The following is a 26,465-nucleotide window of genomic DNA, read 5'->3' as shown; positions in this document are numbered from 1 at the left end:
CCAATGGGACACATACCGGACACATATCAGTAGCGTAGTGCGAACATTATGTTGGAGCTGATATGGTGGCGGGAGACTTATATGTGTATTGTATTATGGTAAACTTGACATATGAATTGCTCAGACATATTTCCATCATTATGTCTTTCAGGGTCTATGGCACATCTGAGAAACCCTGCATACAGTGCCGCTGAGGAGGAGATCATCATCACCAGCATGATCCACAACTATAATATGGTCTTCTCACGGACAAGCATGGACCAGCAGGAGAGAACAGCAATGTGGACTGATATGGCCCGCAGGGTGAGTGAGGTGGGTTTGCACAGCTGAACCTATAAGCAGGTCTGCCACCATTGTAGTGACCTGCTCCGGCAATTATGACTTCATGCTGCTGCCATGCGAGGTGACTACCTCGCAACAGGGGGGGGGGCATAACATCCACCCCCTCACCAGAGTGGAGGAGCTGCTCATCAGCCTGGTAGCACCTGCCCACCCGCAAGAGTTCCAGACCTATGGAGGTGGGTGCTACTCACACACCAAACATTGAGCATGCAGGTAAGGTTCTAGGACATATCAGTAGACTACTGTATTGTATGCATCTGTACAGGTAGACCATGCATGTGTGAGATGTGGAGTATGTTACTGTGTAGTACCGATATGCAGTAATGCATAAACTGTAGTACTGTGGACTTCAGCTGTTGTTGTACTGTAATATTGCAACCACCCTGTAGCAATGCCACAGCTGTGGCCACTGACATCAACTCTATCCCATGTCATTGTAGGTACCTCTGGGATACCAGAAAGGCAGTGGCCATATGTCATTTAGTTTTGTTTAATGTTATGCTGGTATGACCCTGACCCTGAGTTGCATCCAGCCATAACCAAGATTGATGCCACAGTATAAAGAAAAAATGATCAATTTCAACAATTGGCTAAGTTTCTGGTGTCATTCAAAGGGGATCCAGTATCTGTCTGCCTGGGATGACATGCTCGACAAGCCACGTTGCTTTGCAAGAGATGGCTTGCACCTGACACCCTTAGGCTTTCGAATACTGGCCAAGGCTCTTGCCGCCCCATAGTGCCTTTTTTAGGCAAGGCTCAAAAGACAAACCCACAACTATATATAGCACAAGTAACCAAAAGCTGAGGTTAATACTACTCAATGCCAGAAGTCTAAACCTCAAAATGCATGCACTCGAGGCACTCCTCAGTATGGAGAACATCGACATCTGTGCAGTAACAGAAACCTGGTTTAAGACTCCTGAGAGCACCTCAGCACTACTAGGCTATAACTCATACTATACCTTTTGGCCACAGAACCAGGACTGAAACACAAAAGGCGGGGGTGTATCCATATTCATCAAGGATACCCACACCTCCAGGTTAGTGGTGCAGCACAATGCATCAGAGATCATCCATGTGCAACTTACAATGGGCAAAACTGCAATCCAAATTGTAGCTTGCTACAGATCACCCACCATGGCCCAGGACCCCCATTCCGCATTTCTGGAGACACTGGGAAATATGAAGGCACTACCAAACACCTTAATACTGGGTGATTTCAATTACCCAAACATAAACTAGGAGAACTACTCAAGTACTAACTCCCTTGCCCAATGCTTCCTTGAATTTATAAACTCAAATGCCCTGGATCAACTGGTCAACACCCTCACCAGAGGGAACAACATATTGGACCTGGTCATCGCCAACACGGGCGACCCCTCGCTGGTTAGATCAGACCATAGACTAATCACTCTAGATATCCACATTCCGCCACCACCCCCAATCAAGGAAGCCACCATGAAAAACTTTTCAAAAGCAAACTTCACTTTACTTAAGACCGAGGTGGAAAGGCTCACAGCCCCCATGCTAAAGGACAATGCTGTCCAAGCTGCTGAAACCTTTACAAAGGCACTCTATGAGCATCTGCAGGAGTGCATGGATCATGCTATCCCAACTAAAACCAAGACTCACTCCTCCAAGAAAAGGAAACCAGTTTGGTGGACCCCTGCCATAAACAAGCTATACAACAGAAGGAGGAAACTAGCACAGAAAAGAGTAAATTCCCAAGAAGGAAAGACATCCCTGATCAGTATCAGCAAGAAACTACGCTCCCTCATTAAATCATCCAAGGCTAGTTTCGAAAGAAAAATTGCCAATGACTCCAAAGATAACCACAAAGCGTTCTTTAGCTATGTCATGAACCTAAGTGGAAACTCTCAGATCTGCTCTGAGTTAGTGCAGAATGGCACAAAATATACTGAACTGACTTATATTGCAAACATTCTGGCAGACAGGTTTAGTGCAAACTTCACCCCCCTCTCACCCCCTAAAGGGCCCATAAGAAGAATGTAGGGCCCCATCAATCACCAATGCACAGGTTAAAACAGCCCTATTCAAAGCCAAAAACACAGCTTCAATGGGACTGGACGGGGTCCCAGGCTGTGTCTTACAAGAGCTCCAAAATGAACTAACCACTCAGCTAAACACACTGTTCAAACTCAGCCTCTCTATAGGCTACATACCCATAGAGTGGTGCACAGCAACAGTTATCCCGCTCCACAAAGGTGGAGCCACAGTGGACCCCGGGAACTATCACCCTGTAAGCCTGACTAGCCTGGTCTGCAAGGCTATGGAATGCATCATCATGGACCTCATTAACAGAGACATTGGGAACCTCCAAACCTTGGACCCTACCCAGTTTGGTTTTGTTAAGGGCAGATCATGCCTCCTAAACCTGGTGGACTTCTTTGAGATGGTTACCAAGGCATTAGATGAGGGAAAGGACATCCACACAGCCTACCTAGACCTTACAAAGGCTTTCAACACCATTCCCCATTCTAGTATTATAGACAAGCTCACCAGCTTGAACATAAACCCCTACGTCACGAGATGGGCTGCCAACTGGCTCATGGATAGAACCCACATGGTGAGAGTTGCAGGCTCTACGTCTGACTCTAAACCGGTTACAAGTGGTGTCCACCAGGGCTCAGTCCTAGGACCCCTCCTGTTCAGTATATACTTCTCAGAGGTACAGGTAAGCATAGGAGTACTATGACTGACCAAGTTCGCAGATGACTGCAAACTAGGGGACATAATTGATTCTCTGGCTGATACAGACACCCTTCAGATGGGTCTCACTGTGACAGATACCTGGTGTCAAAATCATGGCCTCAAGCTAAATGCCAAAAAGTGCATAGTCATCCCCTTTGGAAAAAACAAAATACCCATGAACTACCACATAGGTGGTAGTCCCCTAAATACAGAAAATGTAATAAGGGATCTGGAGACCCAAGTAGATAGTAATCTTGCCTTTGATAATCATATTGCCAAGGTGGTTAGAAAATCCTTCTATGTGGCCCATCTAATCACAAAAGGGTTCGCATCTAGAACAAAAGAGGTTATTGTGCCTCTCTACTCATCACTCATTAGACCCATCATAGAATACAACGCCCCATTTGGGATGTACCTTACAAGACACCTGCAACAGCTGGAAAGGCCACAAAAGTACCTCACCAAGAGGATTACCGGCCTCAAACAGATGCCCTATGCAGCCCGACTCAAGAAACTCCAGCTGTACTCAGTTGCATACCGTTTACTCAGAGGTGATCTTTGCCTGACATACAAGGCCATGTCCAACCCAGAATTGATTGACATGCTCCGCCTAAAAAAAAAGCAAATCCCAGAGAGCCACATGCTTTAGCGATATAAACCTCACCACAATGATAAATAGGACATGCTGGAGGGATAGATTCCTATCCCAGAGACTCCCCATACTTTGGAACAGGATACCAATATACATCAGGCAGAGCCCCTCACTAACACTCTTCAAGATAAACCTTGACGGGTGGATGGGAAACAGAAAATTTACCCTGGGGATCACTGCACTGGCTCTGCTGGACAGTGGTGCAGGGAACTAATGGCTCTGCTGGACAGTGGCACAGGGAACTGATGGCTCTGCTGGACAGAGGCACAGGGAACTAATCTAAGGGGGTAGTGAAAGCCAACACATTCTGGCTAGGCTTATAAATGCCCTTGGGCAGATAGCCTAGTACTTACCTATGAACCTATGAACCTAATTCACTGTGCATGTCATAGCTAAGGTGTAGGCCATGTACACATCTAACACACCTACCCATAATGCATGCTGTACATGTGCACTGACACAGCACACACCTCACTAATGGGATTACCAGCCTCAAACACATGCAATACACAGTCCATCTCAGACAACTGTGGCTACACTGCAGTGCACATTGCCCAGGCACAGCTGACATCTGCCCAACATACACAGCTATGTCATACACAGAGCAGTTAAACATGCTACATATAACTACATCCCACTCCCTCTGCTAACCCACAATCCAGGGTACTAAACCTAATCAACACATTACACAGAACACACTGGAGGGATACAGCCCTGTCCTGGGGAATCACCACACTCTGGAACGGACTATCCATACATGTCAGGCAATGCTACTCATTGGCCCTCTTGACAGAAACACTTGCCAATTGGATGGGGAATGGGGAATACACCCCAGGTAGCAGGTGTGTGCCACAGACTGACAGGGGCACAGGAGAATAACATTAGTGGGTGGTGCATGGCAGGGAACCTTCTGTGGCTAGGCATATGTAGGCTTCAGGACCAATAGAACAGTACTCACCTATGAACCTCTGTGTACCACAGGCAACATCAGCCAGGGCCCAATCATGGTCAATAATGGTCTCTACACTCACTATAAGTACAGTACAATGTCTGTGTGGTTGTTCTAATGGTAATCTACTACTCATACATGCACCACTGATGATGACTTATGTGAATACACATCAAGCAGTCACTAAACATGTGTCCACACATGATCCAGGAACACACAGAGGCTGTGAGCAGCAACGGAAACACACCTGACACACAGAGACACATCCTGCAATGGTGTGCACACCCATGATGTATGGTGCACAGTACATGCCAGGGTGCTGAACAGATGCACAGCAATGCTGTGGACATGGGTACAGTTGGTTCCAGGGGGAGAGCCATCACCTACAAACAGAAACCATGCATCACAGCCATGTATAATGTTGGTAACGGGGATTGACTACAGTTGCACTGCATGCTGTTCAGCCCCACATGTCCTGCATGCTGACATGTGTATATTCACAGGTATGTGTGTGATACTGTACTGCACCATCACCTGCTATTGTGTGTGTTATGGGGTTGTGGGAGCTGTCTGTAGGTGCTGTCTGGTGTAGTGTATGGGTTGCTATGTATGTCAACTGCATGTGTGTATGTTTTTGTGTGTGGCCATGTCTGCACACACACACGTGCCTATGGTTAGCATGGACCAGAACAGTATGGTATCTATGGCACATGTGTCAGGACACAGCAGCCATAGCCAGATGTCTGGCAGGGTATCACATAGGCAGATGTGCAGGGGTGCTCATAGGGGCACTGCTGGACATCATGCACCTGGCAGACGTGCAACCTCTATTTCAACCACACGCATGTTCCAGACTGTCATGGAGGCACAGGCACGAATGGAATGGTACACCAGACAGGGTCTAAGGGCGCAGATGGCTCATCACACCTTTGTAACTGACTGCATCCATGACCTAGCAGGTGCCATCCGTAACTACACTGAGATCATAGATAGATGGTGGGCTGAGACATTGGAACTCATCCAAAATGTCATGTCCATGCATCAGGACTAGGGTGGGACGGTTGCGACAGCCACATGGATGTATGCCAGAAACACCATCAGCTGGAGGTCACTGTGGATGTCCAAACAGTCACAGCTGCTCCCGTAATGGCAGTACCAGCCCCAGCACTGTGGGGGGTGTCCACAACATGTCAAAGCAGACCACATGCATGTGGCACTGTCCAGTCCCAGGAGGGACTTGGATCCAGTGGATGTCTGTCAAACTCGGTGGACAGTACTCAGTCTGGCTCTGTACCTGATACTGCCTGTACCACCCCTGCCAAGCACAGGTCCCATGTCCATGGCAGGAGACGGTGAATTGCAAACCCTGCCAGGTACAGTCTGCAGCTGTCCCACAATTCCCTGTATAGGGCAGCCACATGGAGGAACTGTGTACATGCAGACACATGCACGTAAACAACAAACCTAGGGAAACCACATATCTGCACACATGACATCACCAGTGGCCCATAACAATACTCAGCCCCCTCACACACACACATGTTGTTAATTGTATGGCTCAGTCTAGGCCTCTGACAAACCAGCAACACACACTGTGCATATGATGATACCTGTGCTGCTGCCTGACATCCGTAACATTGATGCAGGGACAGGCTAACATGGTTCTGATGCACAGGGTGTCTGTACAACAGTGTAGGAATGGAATGATGTGTAGCATGTTGTCAGCAGTAAAGTGAAATGCTAATATTTTGGAAGGTGTATCTGTGCAGCCATGATGCATCCTAGCTTTAATTAACAATGTTGTATTGTTATTACCAGTATCTGTTCAGATTGTGTTGTGTTTGTCCATGTGCCACATGGCTGATGGATGTAGTGGTGTCAGCAGGCCTTCTACAGTGGACACCAGTGAGTGTAGTGGGTGGTACACATGCCATGGCTGGGTACAACACACAGTGCTTTTGGTTAGGATGCTGTACAGGTACAGGACTGTACACATGGAGGCATGTCCATGTGCAGTTAACACATCTGTTGCACATGTAATCCCACAAAGACAGCATAGGCACAACCACACAGTGGTATATATGTGATCTACAATGTGGACTGCATTGAGCATGCTAACAGCAGGGTGTATGTCCCTCTCCCCACTCCACTGCGATCCTCACCTAAGTAACATGTGTGTGCCAATGCCAGTGGCATAGCCCTACCCATAGGTGGGTGTGAGGTGCTCAACTACTGCGAATGGTGTAGACAACAACTTGCAACCTGATTACATACACTGTACAGTATTACAGACAGCTATGTGGGGGGATATATTCAACAGTCACTGAAAGTATGGAAGTTGTGTCCAAAACAGCCACACCCAGTGAGTTATAGCAACCCCAGTAGTGCTGCACACCTCAACAGTGTGGAGGAGGGCATTGACACATCTATGACCTGTAAAGGACTGTATGCCCACTGGATGGCTCATGTGGTATGTTGGCATATGGCAAACAGTCCTGGTGGAAACATATCCTGTGAACAGAGGTAGATTCCGTAACAACTACACACATTCCTACAAGCAGGATGGTGTGCAAAAGCCTACTATGATGTACATAGGCATTGTGCACCTCCTAACCCTCATCTACACCTGTCATGATTGGGTTGAGGAGGTATACCGGGTTCAGGTTGTATTCTCTGCCTTTGACACGTCCAACATTGGCAAGGTCCCGTGTGTTGAGAAAACAAATGACGTTGGCCATGGCTTCATTGATGGTATGTTCCATGTCCCTGCAGACCATGGTCATCCAGGTGATAGTTACCAGCTGACATGGTGGGTTTGTGGATGTCCTTGACAAAATTGGTGAAGCCATTGTCAGGTGTAGGGCTATTGGATTGTATGAGGGATCCCACCTACTTACTGCACCTGCCCAGGGGTTCCCCCAACCATGACATGTTACTTGACTGCACTGCATGATATGTTAGTAATGCCAGCCTTACATCCTACAGGTGGGATGGAGTACTGTTAACGTGTACTGCCTTTGTCATGTAGGGTCCTGCTCATGGGATCTGCTAAGGGTGGTATTGTATTGCAGGACAGATGTATTTAGCTGGGGGGGATATCTATCCATGCCAGATGTATGTTGTTTGCGTCTCTCATACCCATCAATGGTGCATGTGGGCATATATGTTGTGGTTACATTCCCAGTTCCATCTACAGATGTATGTCCATATATGCCAATATTGATATATATGTATTCACCTTTGATAGGGGGACAATAATTCCTTTGAACAGCCCGTTCTGCAAACAGAAAGGACTAACCTGTCATTTCTTACTGCACCACAGTTAAGAGAACTGTAGTTTTACAGGCACCTTCGCTGACACTCAAACTACAAGTTGGAATACATATCATACTGGCAAGGTGCGTGACTCCCTGCACCCACCTCTGGGGTGCCGGGCCCCCCACAACCACCCTACTGTGATATACGAACCCCTAGTGTGCACTATAGTGTGGATAAGCAATTATTCCCCATCCGCACTATAGTGGCATCTGCAACCAAATTGCCTAATCTGCAATGAGCGAATGCATACTGACATTTGTACATTGCACATTCTATGCATGTATTGCAGCATTGTGCAATGTTGGGAACATACTTCAGGCCTACCAGCCTCCGGACACAGGGACTTCTCCCTTTGAAAGGTGAGCCATATATATGCTAACATATATGCATTCCTAGTGCTGTCTATATGTGGACATGTGGATATATACATATATATCGTTGGCTGTATCTGTATCTATGTATATCTGTATGTATTGGCTTGTGTATATATAAATATATATATATATATATATATATATATATATACATATATAAATATATATATATATATATATATATATATATATACATATATGTATATAGATATGTCTATACCTATATCTACATATATAGATATGTTATATCCATTCAACGATGAATATATATACACACACACACAAATACATCTACATGGTGGAATACATTCCCTGTAGTGTTGTATACCTGGGCTGGATGATACATATGTGGACACATCATGATTATGCATATCTGCCATGGCTTAGTGGCAAATCACTTTGTGTATGATATGCAGGGTCCTGGTTATGAGCCTTGCAGGACATGTTTATTTTGTTGCTGGGCAGAACACACAAACCTGCTTATAACTGCTTTATGGTGCCGTAATCACTCTCTATCCAATGGGAGGTGTTCTAGCCAGCAACAAATTAAACAACTCTGGCAAGGCTCACACCAAGGACCGTGCACACCCTAGACAAACCGATGTACCACTAAGCCAGGACAGGTACACAGATATTCAATTTTTCAGAAACATATCAGCCAGTTCTGTCATGCAACAGTGCAGAGAATGTTTACCAACATCTAGATGTCTGCGTATGTAACTATAGTGCAACCTTAACAGATACAACGATACACATGTATTCAAATATATATGTTGTTTTACTACCTCTGTATACATACATATCGCTATCTATGCACATATACCTATATATCTGTTAGCAGGGTAATATATCTATATAGGTATATATGGCCATACATCTGTAGATAGCAATTGCAGATTGACAAATACACCAATGTCCTCATGCACTGTTAATGGGGTTGAGAGACCCACACACTATACATCTTGTACGAATAGGCATCCTCCCACAGCCAAACACCTGCGCCCTGCAATACACTACCAAGTACAGTTCACCTCCCACAGGACATGTAATATGTGGAAGCCTTTGATGTCCCCAGGATACAGATACACATACACGTATGTATACATGTGACTACACATACACATGCAGATATATGTACAGGCAGATATGTATGTAGGAGGTGCACACAATATGGAACAGCCATTATGCCTGCAGTTAACACCTGAACAACTGGACACAGTCTGGGCTAAACATACAAATGTCAATCATTGCCTGAAACATATACCCATAGAAAGGTCATAGTACAGGCACCACACACAGGTTTGCAGAAATGGGACTCCTTTAATGGTGTACCATAATGGTCCTCTATGCTATATCATATAGCTGTTCCAATACTGGCAACCATAAAAATGGAGTACTGCAACTGTGAAACAGTTACACTTATACAGTAGTCTGGAAAGGTTCACAACTGTTGCAGTCCAAGCCAAGCCCTTCAGAATGTACAATAGATCTGACAGACTGGGCCACAGGGTACCACACAATCAAGAGTATGTAGTGCAGGTGTGTAGTTCAGCAGCCTCTAACTACACTTTGTACAATCTCTGTAGGAGGTAAAGATGTTGTGTGATCCAGTGGGTTGTACCCGGAACATATCAAGGCATAACGTACAGAACAATCTTTATTGCAGGGGGCAGCGGGCTTGCAGTACCCCAAGTCATGTTAGTAGTTGCAATATAGGTGGAGTATATGGTAGTGTACATCCACATACCTTGTGGCAGCTCACCCCTGATACCCCACATTTTTAACAGCCTAGGTCATTTATGGTGCTCCCCACCTGGACTCAATAATACAAGACCATATACCACTATTACATACACTGGCCTCTGCAGTGCATAAGGGCGCACATGTGTTATGTAGGTGATACCCACACATATATGGCCCCAGCCCCACTGTATGTGTGGGGGATACAACGGCAGTGTACTAATGGCTGCAATGGCAGTGTGATATACTCACAGCCCACTACAGAACAACCCCCAACAGCATGACAAATGTGCAGAGCTTGGTATGTAGATGGAGGACAGAGGCTGGAACACAGGCATATATGTGGAACACTGTTGCCATACACTAAGTAATGTGCTGGTGTTACAGGATAGTCTGCAACATACCATTAGTCAGGGAATTGAGGTTAGATATAGACATGGATGTAGCCATGTACCGGTAGCACGCAACACACACACTGTCAGTGTCACATCTGACACAGGGCTTGTGTCGTGGACGGACATCACATGATATGCATACTTCTGCCCAGCAAGAGGTAGGCCCACAGTAGTGACCTATGCAGACAGACTGCATTCCAAGGTACACTAGTATGTACACACACACACACACACACACACACACACACACACACACACACACCCTGTAACACCAGTACTATGCGAAGCATTACACAACTCTACCCACAGTCTGTCTGTAATTCCTGAATCTCCTACAAATTTGTCTGCTCTGAGTGTGCATGTTCTCCTGTGAGAGGTATTGCTACCTGCTGCCTGTATCACTGATGCCCATACAGGACGGATGTCTGTCACTCAGGAAATGTGAAGGGACCACGGCCACTTGCTGTAGGGATTTATAGTGGGTGCTTGCCATGACAGTGGTAATTCAATGTAGTACACGTGTCATTATATATATATATATATATATATATATATATATATATATATATATATGGCTATCTGGCTTGGTATGTGTACATATATTTCCACCATATGTCCTGGACATGGAGTGTAGCCATACCCCAGCCCCTACAGGCACAATATCGTAGTGCAAGGGGATATCAGGTATGTATAGCAGGTGTATTACTAGCCTGTTGCTACTGTCATTGGGATTGTCTTCACAGACATGGTGCGTGTTGATGCTGAAATCTGCTTATAACATGTGTGCCATTGGCTACTGACAGACATCCTATGGACATCATTGTAAAGTACCACTGCTAGCATGTAATGCCCCTGTGGAGAGCAGCAGAGATATTGGCCACTTTATATGAAACTGTGGACACACCCTGTACAGTCCAGAGGTATGCACATATTCCCTTAGTGCACCACATGTGTACCGGGCCTGACAGTATGGATGTAGACAGCCACGTAGATGGGTATAACACATAACGACTGGTATACATTTGGCACCAAAGGTGTTGGAGTCACACACTCCTGTCTGGCCTGACACATAATGACTGCTGGTACAGGGGTGCCATGGACACATACGACCCACTAAATATTGACATACATCTGTACAGCATCCCACTGGTCTGTCTGACATACCTGACATTTAAGGGCAGCCCGACAGTAGTACATCTGGCAAGTATCTGCACATGACATCCCACTGGTTAAGTACACTACACTGCTAGGCATGTAACAATGCACTGGGCAGGCTACAGACAGACTGACTCAACACTGGCCTACATCTTGTATGGGAGAATGCACTTGTACTTGCATATATAGCAGACTCAACAGCCATGTCACAGCACAGGGTAAGACACCTGTGTGACAGTGCATTACCACAACCAATGTGAACACAGCCACAGCCACATATGGTAGGCTAGCATAATATTACAGTATATGGATTATCTGTTCTACATCATCCTCATATGTGCCAGTCACAGAATGTCCTTACATATACTGGGCTGCTACACAGTTTGGTCTGATGGCTGTCTGTGGTATGGGACCTGTGTGTATGGCCCTACAAACGTGTACGGTGAAATGGTACCATACAGTGAGGCAGCATATAACATCTGATAGAAGGGGAGCTAGGACAATGAAATCTACCACAGTCTGTACACAGGCTAAAGTACATATTAACAATACACACACTGCCGACATTCACCATCACTACACAGACCTCAGTATTGTACAAACATCCACAGAATGTCCAGCTTATGTTATGAAATATAACCCCTACTGTACATGACATGTGTAGCACTCTGATATATCACTGGCTTGTTATCAGATATGATGACACTATTTATGGCGTACAGCACATATGCACCACTTCATGCACGCCATATGTGCAAACATTGACAGTGGTGTGGCTGGCAGCTCATAAACAGGGCTAGTATAGACATGTTGCTATGATAACCTTGTATATTTTCCATTGCAATGGTGTCTTTTGCAACATATGTCTTATGAGGGATATGAAGTCAGTAACTGTCATGGCCTTCACCATCTACAGACTGCAATCCTCACACTACCATCTACATTCCACAGAGGGATGCACTGTGGATAACACATGAAACCATAGGCACAACAGTGTCCAGTCTGCAGATGTCCCTGCAGATGGGGATTCCTCATATACATGGAACTGACATGGCAGGTATTATTACATGCAAGACAGGCATATCCAGACAAACACTATTAAACTGACATTACTCCAAATGCAGTATAGCAGCACTTACAGTCTATAGTCTTGTCAGGCACATCCCCCTCCTGTTTGTTGGCCTGTTTCCACAGTGTATGTTGTTGGAGGAGAATCCCCAATCCATCTGGGATGCTGTTTGCCAAACAACAGATCTAGTTCCTGCTCACAGTGACTGAAAAGGCCCAACACCACCATGAGGTTCTTAGGTATTGGAATGTGTTTCCATTGCAATTCGGATTATTACCACAGCTGTTCCACATGCAGTCAGCTAGGGGAGGGCTGCAATTCATGCAGAGACCATCAGCTGATCATGAGCATCACATAAAATACACATGCTGCTGCCTAAGCATAGCAGGTGTGGGTCCCCATATCCAACAGAGAGGGAGTGGGTGAGGCAGACAGAGGCAAATACATGTCAGGGAGGGGTGGGAGTGTAAAACTGAAGCATGTTCGTGACACACACCTACCAGTAGAGGGTATCAAACCCCAGACAACTATGTAGTGCTATCACAGTTCGATGCAGTTATTGGATGCACCACATGGGTTACTTGATGTGGAGCACTCAGAACATATATGTGAGGGTGAGTGACATCTGCAACAGGGATACAGTAGATATATGGTAGGTGTCGTACACATGCCTGTCTGCATGTACAGGTGCCAGCGTCAACACAGGCACACTCACACAGGGATGCACAGACATTGACACACTTGGCAGGGCCAAGAGTGCAACTCGCCACTAGTGGGATTGCCACAACACATCAATGTGCAGGTATCACATGCACCACATGGGTCATACAGAGGCCATATGGGCAAAGGGTATGGGGATATGTCACACATCAGACAGGATGCTTCAGTATGCCCTGGGGGGTTGTAGTGAGTGTGGATGTGGACATACGCACCATACAACACACAAACACACAGGGTGCCAGTTCTGACATGCATGGCTGCATGTCTACACAGGTGTGTGGTGGTCAAATGTGCCAGCAGGCTGTACAAGAGTAGACAATGGGTATACCTTGGTATTAGGCCACATGACAATGGTCTGCATTGTGGCTCAGGCCTGTAGTTACTACATTTGCCCATACAGGTGGGTATTGCATCCCCCATCCAGTCACTTGGGTGCTATTGTGTGTGGCCAATGCTGTACACCACATGCCATGTATGTCTTCCTTAGTCCATGACATGGATGGTGTCTGGGATGTGCACACCTCCCACATGCATGTACAGTAACATGTGGAACTGTACCTGGGGTGTCTGGCCCATGTTGTGAACACAGATTATTATTGGATGTGCCAGTCTTGCCCACCTGTGGCAGGAACTGGTACTGGGTATCAGCTTTACCCTTCACCTACATTGATGGCATGCCAACAGCATTCCCTGATGTCAGTGTCATCTGTCCATACAGGACATGTTGTCAGGCATGGTATGTCCGTTGTGAGTCACATGTGAAGGTACCACAGGTGGTGCAGGTGTCCATTGGGGAACATGGTAGAGGTGCACTATCTGCATGTACATGCATATTGGACAGATGGGCAGGGATGCCCTCTGTAGCCCCCTGCTATCACTGCATAGCTACTAACAGTGGCCAATATGCAGTGTACTACCCACGTATTGACTGCTGTCTAGGCATGTGTGACTTATGGGTTGAGTGTGTGCTCTGGGTAATAGTAGGATTGCTAACTTGGATTGTCTGGCCTTGATGTCACATGTATGGGTATGGCTTTGCACCCCAGCCTCCCAGCTAATTTACATCTGTTATCCCTATATGGTTGACATTGTGATATATAGTAGGGACTATATAGTAGGGACGCCATAAAATTAATTAGCAAAACCCCTTCCACAATGCCCACAGTTGACACACACTCACCTCTTCACAGGATATGGGTTACAAACCCAAACACACACACACACACACACACGCACACACACACACACACACACACACACACACACACACACACACACACACACACACACACACACACCTGTCATGTCTGGGAGTAAAACCCCTACCTAACTATTTTATTACACTACAGTACAACGCAGTTATAGAACGTGCCACAGACATTACTGGAGTACTATTTCCCTACAGGTGTATTTCACAATGAATGACATCAGCAGGATTACCAAAGTAGGGTGTTTCAACTGTACTGCAAGTGACTGGCCTAAAATGCATTGTTCTCTATACAGCCAGTGAGACGCACACAAACCATCCACAACTGACATGTGTGGGTATAGTACCCCCCAATCAAGGTCTACATCACACTACAGCATGGAGCTGTTATGGGACGCACCACAGGGATTACTAGAGGCTTCCTTCCCCAAAGGTGTATTTCACAGTGAATGACATCAGCAGGTTTACTAAAGTAGGGTATTTCAACTGTACTGCAAGTAACTAGCCTAAAATGCATCGCTGCCTACACAGACAGTGAGACACACACATAACATCCACAAAAGTGACATGTGTGGGTATAGAACCCCTGATCGAGGTCTATATCACACTACAGCATAGAGCTGTTTTAGGCCGCACCACAGGGATTACTAGTGAACTTTCCCCACAAATTGTTACATCACAATGAATGATATCAGCAGTATTGGCAATGTAGGGCATTTGAAATGTACTGCGAGTGAGTAGCCTATGATGCATTGCTCAGACACACATCAGACACACACACACACACACACACACACACACACACATACACAGACACTGTAACACACAAAACATCCAGAACTACCATGGGTGAAGATGGAACCCTACCACAGTTCTACACCACACTACAGCAGTACACGGTTACAGGATGCACTACAAAGATTACTGGGCTATGACTTTCCACAGGTGTATTTCTAGGTGTGTGACATCTGCAGCCTTGCCAATGTTGTATATATAAACTGTACTGAGTGTGAGTAGCCTAGAAAGCATTTCTCTCTACACAGCCAGAGACCAGGACATGCACACATACACACACTCACACAGTTGCCAAGTCTGGGGTTAGGACTACTACTTAACTAGTTTATCAGTACAGCAGTACACAGTTATGGGACGTGCCATGGGGATTACTGAGATACAGCTCCCCAAAGGTGTATTTCACATTGGATAACCTCAGCAGGTGTGTCATGATACTGCTATGGGATGGGCGGTGTGTGAATGGGCCATAACACATTCATGTTGGGGTTGACATGCCACATGCGGGCACACACAGGGTCATATGCCACAGGTACGTGTATACAGCTACTAGGTGACATCTTCCTTGTACAGTCATGTTGGACAGCTGGCACGTGCAACATGCCATCATGCTGACAGATACTGGTGGCTAGTATCTGCAGTGAGTGATGCCTGCACCTCATGTGTTTGGGGCCCTTTGGCTGTGTGCTGGGTGGGACAGACCCAGATGTCTCCTTGTCACGGTCACCCTCTTCAACACATCTATGTTCATCTACCTTTGGCTTATTATAATGTATTCTCCTTACATATATGTCTGTATTCCTATCCACTGTGTATGCAAGGCAGGAGTGGTGCATACTGACATGTGTCTGCACTGAGAACTGCAACTGCCAGATATGTCTGGTCCACTGTTGTTTGCTGACATGGCCTTCTTGTGTTTAAGTGTGTGAGCATGCCCAGTATGGCCATCTATATTGCATGTGTGGATCAAGTCCAGGTGGTTTATACTGCGGTGCTGACCTTTGTGCTGTACACCGACAGGTAGCATGCTGTGTCTGCAGGGTATACATCAGGCATTTGGCATTGACTGCTGCTACATTTCTGCTTAGTGGGGGGGACACCAAACCACTTCTACATTTCTACACAGGGGGGGGGCACACCTGACTGTTACCATAAGTGTACATGGGATGGTGGGGCACACTTTACACTTTTACACAGTTGCTAAGACTGTACTGGTATGTCGGGTACACCATTTAAGTCTGTAGTCTTACCTATCTTGCTGGCTAGAGGCATACCAGTGTACTACAGATTGTAGCTTTCACTCCCTATATATTAGTTTCTGACTTCCTAGCCTTCACAACTGACATCCAACTAGCTGGCCTGCTGTAGTCTGTCTGTGTAGGGCTGGGGTGGGATTACCCATGGGGCTCATTCAGAGGCCACAGTACAGCATTTGTTTGTGTTTGTCTACACCTATTCTGCTGGCTGTGACTGCTGTTGGGTATGTGCCCCCCCCAACTGGCATGTGTGAGTCACTTACCTTGTGGGTGCCCCAGTATTGAGGGTGGTGATGCAGGGCTGCCTATGTCAGATGCACATAGTACACTCCCTATACATGGTTGAGCACAGATAGTGTCATGTTTGGCATCCCTTTTACTGTATGTGTGAGTCGGAGAGAGGTGTCATTCCCTGGGTCCCTACTGTGTCAGTGCATGTGCTATGCATTGCCTCGTGGCCAAGGCCAGGGCATACTGGGCATGCCTTCTTCTGCCTACTGGAGCAGGCTCGGGTTGTTCCTCCTCTGAGTCACTCTGTGCCTGTGCAGGCCTTGGCACTGGTGGGGGGCTTTGTGGCCCTACCCCGTGCTGTTCCTGCTGCAGCTGTTTCCGCAGGATCATATTGTGTAGCATGGCACATACAAGGACAATTTGGGTACATGTAGTTGGTGAGTACTGCAAGGCTCTACCGGATGTGTCCAGACACTGGAACCGTGACTTGAGCATCCCAAACACATGCTCTATTAAGATTCATGTTTGTGCGTGCGCATCATTATGGAGTTCTTGTTCGGGTGTGTGTGCATTTCTGATGGGTATTATCAGCCATGGCTCCAGTGCATATCCAGCATCCCCCACTAGGTAATGGTCTGGGAAGTCCCCATTGGCAAATATCTGGTACAGCTGCATCAGATGCCAGATGTGGGAATTGTGGTAGCTTCCAGGGCAGCCAGCACACACATTCATTATTATGCCTGGGCATCGCACATGACTTGGCAGTTGATGGAGGGGAAGCCCTTGCGGTTGATATAGACCCTACCCCGCTCACCTGGTGGTGCTTTAATGCATATGTGCATGCAGTCTGTCGCACCCACTACCTCAGGGTATTCTGCTATCTGGTAGAAGAGATGTATATTTCTGGCCAATGCCTCACGGGTAATGGGGAAATATACATGCTCACCGACATGTGCTGACATGGCATCCAGGAAATGGTGGAGTACTCTGGACGCTGATGCCTGTGAAATCCCCATCATATCCCCAATTGACCTTTGGAAGGTACCTGTAGCTAGTATTCTTAGACCCACACATACCTTGGTATCCACTGGGATGGGTTCCCCTCTGTTAGTTCTGTGTGTGAGGCGTGGCTGGCACAGCTCAACAATTTGCTGTAGGTGGTCCCTGTCCACCCTATAGCGCTCTACTATTTCCAGCTCATGTAGCCCTTAGTAGGTTACCCTGGGTCTGTACACTCTTCTCCGTCTCCTCAATGTGGGTTGCTCAGCAGCATTCACATCCTCACCACCATCAGCCTCTTGCACATGCTGGTTTATGATAGCAAAAGCAGCCCCTAACATTTCTCTTGCTTTTGTTTTGTAAAATTTCCCCGTCTGTATACACTGGTGGTGCAGGGTTTTTGGGAAAACAAGGGGAAAGGTGTTTGCATAGTTTATAGTGGTGTGCTGGGCTGAGCTGGTCTGCTGCCTGTGTAATTGGCTGATTCTGATACATTTCACCTGTCAGCTAAGCTAGTTCTTCTTGATTACCTTCCTACTGCTGTTTTCCCTTCCCATTGCCTCCCTGTTTAAGCCCATGTGTGTGCCGTGCAAAGTGCTCATATGTGCACAGAGCTGCTTTTTTCTGGTTTAACTTCCTTTTTATTCCTGTAGGACCTGGTGCGCGGCACGCACACCCACTTAGACTTTGTAAAGTGTGCTAGCGACTGGCCTCACACCCTGGGAAAATCTGAGATTCACTAACCTTTCCCTCATTTGCATAGGATTGCCTACTAATGCATAGTTACATGTCCCACACTGAGCCTCCTCCTTAGCAACCACTACTCACTGGCCAAGTTGTCTTTGGCCTGCCATTGACTTGCATGGCAGAATACTGATTTTTGTTAGAATGGTCATTTTCAGTTTATTTTATTATTTTCCCCCCGATCCCATTTGTGCGCCACTGCCCTATGCTTAAATAGCCAAGATCGGTGAAAAAAAATTAAAGTTATTTTATTAATTTTTTTAACAGTTTTCAATGCCAACGGCCTTCTACGTGGCCATTGACATGCTTCCTCAGTAATATGCAGCCTCTATTTGGAGCTGTCATAGCTCCATTTTGGAATATGCAGAAATGTACTCGGTTAGTAACCAAGCTCATTCCTGCAGATTGCACTTGTCTTGCATGGACTATTGCAAGCTTCCTGTTTTGCAATATCACATAATTTGCATGGATTTCTCCAGCAAATAAGGTGATTTGCATACCAGGGCTTAGTCTGTGCAAGATTAGTGCTGGAGCTCTCATGCACGCCCCTGCCAGCTATTCCTGGATCGCACGGCAGACATATTGCCTGTGTGAGCTACTGCACTCATCTTGCACTCCGTGCAGGCTTTTGAGAATCCAGGGGGTTTCCTCACACACATATTAACTAATTAGTAAGAATCAGGGCAGGGGTGGGTGGCAGAGTGGAATAGAATATATAAAAGCTGTAATCAATAGTGAATTTTAGAACTATGAGTAAGTCCCATAATTTTAAGGGACTAAAGTGCAAAGTTCATATGGTTTTGATGCATTAGCATTTGTTGTTTGGAATAAATAGATCTTTGGAATTTTAAAGTGAGTTGTGCTTTTTAATACCAAAAAAGGTTCACCAGTATATTTTCATCTGCTGTCTAGAAGAAGTAGCACCATAGTGGTTGTTTCTTTTGAAATTCTAACATGTATTAAACTAACAATTTCTGGATCATAGACTTGAGTAACTGCAGACAAAAAAATGACACACGCAGCATTTTTCTATGCAAAATGTTATTTTTTACACCAAGCAACTGTAAACTGACATGTATGCACCTAACGTACATATTGCAATACACCCTTCTTGAAGAGAGACTAATTAGCTAACAGCTCTAATAATACCACAATGGTTGGCTCATTAGAAAAGTGCTCAGTAGCTGAGGTCCTGAAATCAGACTTGTAATCTAATTGGTGGCAATGTAACATGTCATGAATACAGGAAAGAGGCACTATCACTGGAGAGGTATTAGTATACCAGCCTAGGAAACATTGTGTGACAGTGTATAGGAAGAAACAGTATGGTAAAATCTCAGTTTGGGTTAGTATATTTGCATTAAATGGCACTACATTCAGATTAGGGAAGATAAAAATCTGCTGAGTCAGTGAATATAATCCTGTTCTTTAGCAGTTATGTAAAGCATGTTTAACAGTGATATGGGAAAATCATAACTCAAGGCAGAAGTTCACTTTTGCCATAAGCTCTTAATCCCAGTCACTATTTGCACATAATAGGTGCCAGTTGTGGAGGTTTAGGCTCTTTAACCCCTGCACTTCATATTACTTTGTGGCAGTGGGAGGGGTTCAACCCCAATCTATCCATCACATTATTTCATAACAGTAGGCTGTGATTTAAGGCCCACACTCCAGGTCCTGACATATTTGGTGATGGGGTGGGATTCATACCCCATTGATTTGTCACAGAGTCCTCCACAGTCGACATGTGCAAGGTTAAATTTACAGCTGATGCACTCCATTTGGATGTATTAAAGGCCTAGCCATAGCATGCTGTTGTTTTGCATTTCGACTTCCCACTGTGAATGTAAAGCTATTACTAATCTTTTATCAATTATTATTGCCTGACGTGTATCTGAAGAGCATGAGTTCCATTTGAGGGACTTTTCAGTCAACATCAATTTTCTAAACTTGTGATCAAACAACAGCTATACATATTTGGCTGTCATCATCATGTTATTCATAATAAATGAAATAAACATATTCCCTGCCAATTCTGCTTTTTTTTTCAATAGCATGTCTGATGTAAAGTACAGGTAGCCAGTGACCCATTTTCCACATATCTAATGTTTGCACATGACTGGCTTGTTTTTGCCCAAGGGATCCAATGTCACTATGATATCTTTACTCCCAAGCCAGTCCAGGCTGTCTCATCCAACATGTCAAAGACATCCATAAAATTACTGCCTACATATTTTCTCCTTTAGGGACTCTTTTGTGTTGGCTGCATTTGGTTTTGACTGTCTATTCACATATGTGTGTTAGTTGTTGGAGGCTTCACCATTCATGGTACTTGAAAAGCGTAACTGACCAATATGGCACATATTTATCTCTCAACTGTACAGATTTTTGCAGACTGTCCAGATTTTTGCCTCATATTTTTGGTCCATTTCTCATAAAATTGTGGTTTTCTGGGATATCATTGGCAAATTATTGAGGGTTAAAGTCAGAAAATAATGACACTCATTTGAGTTTCAGACTTCATACCCTTCAGAAAATTCATGCTTATGCACAACCTGTTATTCTATCAATTTTTTAAGTTTGTAAGAGCAATATTTAAAAAGCGTTCCTATTTCTGGGCTTTTGTCTCCCCATTATTGATGACGTTGTCCAGATTTCTTGCTCCAGGAGGTTGAGAGGTATGCACATAGATTTGTTTCTTCCACTGACCAGGAAGGTAATTTCTTTAATTCGTGTAGTTTGCTTACCACTTTTAAGTGATAAAGATGCCTGATGTAGTACTGGACTACAATCAGCTCAATGATCTCTTTAAAAATCCCTTTGAAGATGAGAGTATGCTCATACTGTGTGAGGGGATGTTGATCATGGCTTATGAAATGGAGGCCTACCATTTCCTGATATTGCAGCATCAGTAGAAGACTGAACTCATGACTACAGACCTGAATTCAGTGAAACAGGCAATTTTGACCCTGCAGACAGTAGTCAAGACAATAGCAAATTAGCTGTCAGATTTATGGGCTTTATATATAAAACAAGCCTCTAACGTTGATGATCTGGAAAACCACTCAACCAGAGTAAACCAGAGAGCAATGGATTACCAGAGGAAATAAAGGACTCATCTTGGAACATTTTCTTAAGGAGATCCTTCAGCTGATTATGGTTCAGTACTTCTTTTACCTCATCATATATCTTTTTCACTTAAACATGGTATGTAAAATACAAGAATTAAAGAAATTACCTGCCTGGTTGGTGGAAGAAACAAATCTATGTGACCATATTGGTCAGTCACACCTCTCAAGCACCATGAACATTGAAAATTCCAACAACAAACACATCTCTGAATAGGCAGTCAAAACCAAATGCAGCCAACATAAAAGATTCTCTAAAGCAGAAACTTCTAAGCTGGAGTGCAATGTAAAACGTCCTCCTTGATGGGTTCTAGTAACAATGTATTTGATCTGAATCCATTTACAGTTTCCCACTCCTTAAACTCTAAGTATTCACCAAGTTGCCAGTACTTGGCCGAATACCTTAGATATCCTGATTGTCTCACTACAAAGTTAAAAGATACTTATTTGAACAAACTGGATTCATTATACTCCCTTTTGGGTAAGATTCAAGCCATAAGAGAATGATTATCCACTTTATTGTATTTATCTTCTGTAACCTCCCTTTTTTAATAGATCATCCAAAACTTACCCAAATTCAAAACATGATCAACTCTCATATATTGGAAGTGTCTCATAGGAGGATTCCAACTCAACTAACATACATCTCCAAATGCTTTGAGGAATAGGATTCACCCCTTTTTCCTAGTTATGCATTAACCTTTAAAATATCTCAGATGCTGAGACTTTACTGTATGGAATGGCTACCACAACTACAACTGCTTCAGGGAGCAGCTATGACAGGGCCTCCCTTCTAGCCTTTACAAGAATGGATCTTAGAAATCTATGAACAGGTGTTGAAGTTAGAAAATATTTGTTGGGCCTTTGGCCTGTCAAGTATAATCAGGCATCAACCACAAATAGTTAGGAATGAAGTGCCACACATTCAGCATGCCTGGATTAGCAAACAGATTGCAGAATGGAACCAGTTACTCTGTCCAGCATCACATACTAAAACCTAAAAGTTTGCAATTATGTATAGAGTATGGTTTCTGTTGATAAGATTGGTTTGTATATAAATAGATCTTCCACATTTGGCAAGATAGTATAAAATCCCACAGCAAGACAAAATGCTTAGTCCCCTGGTGCAAAAAGCTTGGTGGCAAGAAGGGATGGGACCTTAAATTGGGAGCTCTGAAACAGAGGCTAGAGAGCAGGTAATAAAGACAGGAGGAAGTGCTGCTTACAACTGTGGAATGGGGCAGGGTTTGGAAGAATCCTCTTAAACTGCATAGGTAGTCCAAATATAAGGATCAACAAATGTGTCTGCAATATATATGTGGTACCTGACTCCCATTACATAGGTGAAGCAAGGCTATAAGGGGGATGGAAATTGTAGCAGTTCTTACCCTGATGCAGACAACCTGCATATTTTGTCATTGTTGTGTAATTGGGTATTATTGACACCATCTCCAACTCCTCTTCAAGGAGATTTGTGGTACTACCATACAAAGAGATTGAAAATTTTGGATTATTGGCCTAGTGGATAACCATCCTCACCCTGACCAACAAACGTTAGAAGTAGACGGGTTACTGTCTAGCATCATAAAACATCTTTGCAAAGGAGTGGAAATCTAGGAAGACCTTTATACAAGATCATTTAGATTCCTTTATTCATAAACATGTTAATTATAATATTTACTCTTTTAAGGCAACTAGTCAAACTGCAAAGCTACTACCTGCCTGAAATACCTTCTTTGCTGCATATAAAGTTATTTAAACATCAAGATTAGGCAATTTTCAACATGTGAGTGACAATCTAAGTATGGATGTGTGCTAGCTGAGATAATACATAGTGCACATAGTTCTTTAGTTCTCTTTAACTTGGTATCCTATGGGTGTTATTGCTTAGTTGTTAACTCAGTCTATTTACATTGTTTCAAATTATGATGGAAGTTACTGTAACATTGTTTTTGTGTCTTTTGCAATGTTCTCATTACAGTGTCATCAATACTAAATAAAATGCAGTTAAAAAAGTTACAGTGAAACATTCATGGGTATTTCTGACCTCCCATTCACATAATTACTGTCTTCATTGGGAAATTGACTATCCAAGGCTGAGCTCTTCTGTCGGGCTGTCAGGAGGAGGTACTTATGTCCTTTTTTGTTGCAATCCAGTTTTCTCCCATTCCCCAATCCCGGGTTTGGCAAATCTGCCTCCACCTTAACCATGGATGGCACTAAGGCTAACACATGGGGGCACAAGTCTTAATGGCCCTGTCCCTGGCAATACTTAAAAACTCTTGGTGCTGGGAACACTAAAAATGTCTGATACTTTCAGCTGAGCATGTTCCACAAGGGTGTGCATTATTACATAAGCATTAAAAATGATGGCAATTCATATGCAAGTGCATCATGCAAGTGGGGGTCGAAGTAAGTGTCTTTAGGAAAATAGCTGATGTGTGCGTGTGTGTGCATGTTTGTGTGTGTGTGTGTGTGTGTGTGTGTGTGTGTGTGTGTGTGTGTGTGTGTGTGTGTGTGTGTGTGTGTGTGTGTGTGTGTGTGTGTGTGTGTGTGTGTGTGTGTGTGTGTGTGTGTGTGTGTGTGTGTGTGTGTGTGTGTGTGTGTGTGTGTGTGTGTGTTGTGGATAATTTGCCCCAGTTAGATAGAGGGTTTCTGGTAAAGTGACTTTCTCAAAGTAACACAGTATGAGGTAGAGAAAATCAAACCGTGTACACTTGTTGCAGCTCATTTAACGCTTGGAGCCTTAATCCTCCACACCAGACCTCTCCTGACTTCTGCTTTTAGTACATCAGTCATCAGAGTTTCATAGTTCTCATTTTATGGAAAATGCATTCTCATGCAACACCTGTTGTGGTTCTGGTAACCTTTTAAGAGAATTATAGGTGTCAAGTACTTAAGGCTGTGAGATGTTAATGAATTGCTTCCTGTAGTTAAAAGTACAGAGTTTTAATCCTTTCTTCCTCCAGTTAGACTGTGAATAAATCACTCAGACAGTACTCCTGGGTCACACTGAAGAGGAAAACTTTCTCTGTTTTGTCTACCTGGTTAACAAATTGATGAAAACATTAGTATTTAAATTTGTTCCTTCTGGTGCCTCCAAGTGCCCCCACCACCACACACATGCACAAACCAAATTATGTTTGACTTTGTCCAGAATTCTTCAGCAAATTGGTATAGATTATTTTCACTAAATAATGGCAGGCATGTGGAGTTTCAGATTTAGCCTTTGTGTCTTTCAGAAAATGCTAGCTTGCAACTTTCCAAGTATATAAGAGAACGATTTAAAATCTGTTCTTGATTGTTGGGTCTTTGGTTCTTGAGCTAAAAGGTTTGGAGGGCATGAGGGGTTGCACAATGGGATACATTGTATATTCTCAGAATATGAAGTCTATGAGTTAATGTTAAAATATTAACTATAAATGCACTTTTAATTTACTCTTTTTTTTACAAGCACAAAAGAGTGAAATGCAATGTGCTGGGCTAGAACAGTTGTGTGCTTGGTGTATGTGAATTAAGGCTATGAGCTGCAAATCAGCTTCTTCCTGCTTTACAGCTTTTGACTCCTTCAGACTTTGTTTAGTGTGAATCTGACCAAGTCATTTTAGCAGAAATCCTCCTGTGTAGCCCCTGAAAAGAGTTACCTTTGTCTTGTAGGCTGCCTAAGCTATTGGCAGATTCATTACACATTTGTCTTTTGAATTCCTCTATCCTTCAGATAGCCTTTAATAAGTGCTTCACTGTATACTATTTGTCCATGAATACGTACACATCTGTTATAGTTTAATGGACTTCCAGATATATTTTCAACATATATAGTTACAAAGGAAGAGAAGTTTATAAGTTCATAGGTTAGTACTAAGCTAACTGCCCTTGCGAGCCATTTTAAGCCTAGCCAATTATCCCTTGTGAGACTCAAACCCTGCAACTTGTGTTTGTAAGGCAAACACTTTTGCTGCTCATGCTGTCTGTGAGAGTGCTTTGTTTTGCTCATCAAATGGCTGTTAGTGTTTTTCCTGTAAAATGTTTAAAGTTTTAAACTAAATCCAAATATCTGTGATCATTGTAAAAGTAAAAAAAAATAGTATGAGATGCACATGGACAGGTTGCAACAGTGTTTATGGTAAATTGGGAAAGACGGCCAAGTAATGGGATACTGGTATGGCTGCAGGGCAGAGGGTCTGGTCCATTACACTTCCTAGAACACCATTTCTAAAAGACGCACTTTTTGAGTTATTGCATAGCAGGCACCCTTGCCACTTGTTAGATTTTTCCTAGGGGAAACTTGGGAAGAGTGCAAGACACCATTTAAAAGTATGGTAGACACAATAACAGATGGTATGATAAGCCAAAAGTGATAATGTCCATTATATGGGGGACAAATAGAAAGAGCACAGACTAGTCAATGAGGAGTGTGTAATAAATATGCAAGGATCAGGGAATTCAAAGCTGGAGACCAGGTGTTAGCTTTGCTCCCTTCCACAGAAATGAAACTGTTGGCTAAATGGCAGGATCCATTTGAAATACTAGAAGAATAAAATAATATAAACTACATGGATAAGCAGGCAGGTAAGATAAGGCCAGAAAAGATGTATGATATGAAACAATAGCTGGAGATAGAAAATAAAACTGATAAAGAAAAGAAAGAAAGATAAAAAATAGAATATTTAAGTCTGAGCAAC

Source organism: Protopterus annectens, chromosome 11.part0, assembly GCF_019279795.1.
Source record: "Protopterus annectens isolate FY-2018-M chromosome 11.part0, PAN1.0, whole genome shotgun sequence".
NCBI lineage: Eukaryota > Metazoa > Chordata > Ceratodontiformes > Protopteridae > Protopterus > Protopterus annectens.
Note: the sequence above shows the minus strand (reverse complement) of the source record.